Source organism: Anoplolepis gracilipes, chromosome 17 (assembly GCF_047496725.1).
Source record: "Anoplolepis gracilipes chromosome 17, ASM4749672v1, whole genome shotgun sequence".
NCBI lineage: Eukaryota > Metazoa > Arthropoda > Insecta > Hymenoptera > Formicidae > Anoplolepis > Anoplolepis gracilipes.
In genome coordinates this window covers 4,299,356-4,301,229 of record NC_132986.1, presented here as the reverse complement: position 1 = coordinate 4,301,229, position 1,874 = coordinate 4,299,356, and the positions used below count along the sequence as shown (strand labels likewise).

Genomic DNA, 1,874 nt, shown 5'->3' with positions numbered 1-1,874 from the left:
CCCTTCTGCATTCTACTTTAGAGTAGACGGGCGTAACAACACCAAGAACAAGTTATTATTGCTGTTTCGCCACAAATATCGCATTTTACTTTAGAATTTTTTTTTAAACAAAATTCTACTGGTGTTTCAAACTCTGTTGGTCTATTCTGTACATATTCATTTTGAAACCACGCATATTTAAATAAATTTTGAAATCTGGGCGACGAGAAGTGATAGTGTGTTAATGATTGTAATTTTAACATATTATTTCTTGCATAAAGATCCAAAACAAGATCTAACAACATAACAATATCAGAAAAGTGTTAAATAAAATTCTTTCACCACTGAAATTCGTTTATGTCTAATGGCTGTATTTTTCCTGTTGTACCGGCGAGAATAGTTAAGAAAACAATATCTGTTGCAGAATCTGGTTTGCTTTCTGAAATTATGTTAGGACAATGTCCACTCTATGAATCTAATAATAATACCGATTGTGGCCCGACATTCGGAAAAAATACTTCCTTTAACTAAGTTTTTACATAATTCAATGTTAATTTGTCTGATGTTGAAGCCAGAACAAAGATATTAGGCGCCTTGAATAATGTTTCCTGTACTCTTGGACCAAACGTTCCTGTAATTTCTTTTAAAACTATACAAAGAAGTGATAATAATCTGCCATCAGCCGAAATAATCGGTTGAATTGTATAGCTATGCGTGGTTGATGATACAGACTGTACTACAGATTCTACCTTTTTTAATTCTACCATTTTTAATTCTACCTTTTTCAGCTAAAGTACGACCAGAATGAAATTCTAACTGAAATCCACTTTGATCCGAATTATAAATATTTTCCACTCCATATCGATTAATATATTTTACAATTGTAATAAATGTATCGTTTATCTTCCAAGTCTGTTTTTGATAGCACAGATCTTTTTGTTACAAATTTTGTTATTTTCCGAGACACAATATTATGTATCTTTTTGAATTTGTTTACCCATGTTTCGGAGGCTTTGAATCCTGGCGCATTTTCTTTTTCTTGTGCTTGAAAAGCCCATTGAGCAATGTCAATATCATGAATGATGATTTTTCTTTCAAGTGCTTTATTAAAATGATTTAATGTGTATTCAGAATTTTTTTTAATTTTTCCAACCCACTACCATCTTGAATGATTTGGTTTTCCCATCGTCGTAGTTGTCGAATCGATATAACTTTTTAAAATTTTTGTTTAACTCCTTCAAGTGATCTTGGTCTTGTTTTTACCACTCCTCCAGTATTCCACAGCTTGCCTTTTATAGTCATTCGATATTGTTGTTTCAACAGAATTACAAATAACTTCTTCTGGGAGATAGATTTCCTCTTCATTTTTGTGTCTAAAAAATCAATTTTTTCCGCTTCTGGAATCTCATATTTATCGTAAAAATCTAATGTTTCTTTCATTTCTAGTTGAAGTTGTTCTTCATCTTTTATTTCTAACAACATACGTTCAATTTTTTCTTTCACTTCTCTTTTCTGTAGGTTATCGGAGTTTGTTGATAAATCAAATCAGTAAAAGTTACAGAAAGTAAAAGTATTACGTTGTATGGATTAAACTGCAGCATTCTGAAATATTAAAATTTTAATATATATCTCGAACTTTTATTATATATAAAAAAGAATAAATTTCACAATTAATAAAATTGTCTTTTTATGAGTAATGTCATCTCTTACTTTCTCTTGTGTGACAAAAATATAATAAGGCAAAATAAATTAAGCCATTAAAACAAAATAATAATTTTAGATTTTGTATATGTTGTGATGATAGAGAAAAACTACAGTATAAGATATTGAAATAGAAATTCTAAAATTTGAAGTAACCAGAAAATAATTTTATAAACAAAAAATAATTTTATTGT

The 1,874-nt window shown here is 29.1% G+C and overlaps 1 pseudogene; it reads right to left on the bottom strand.

Moving 5' to 3' along the window:
• Nucleotides 1-446: 446 nt before the first annotated feature.
• On the bottom strand, nt 447-1,580 carry LOC140675067 (uncharacterized; annotated as a pseudogene).
• Nucleotides 1,581-1,874: the final 294 nt, after the last annotated feature.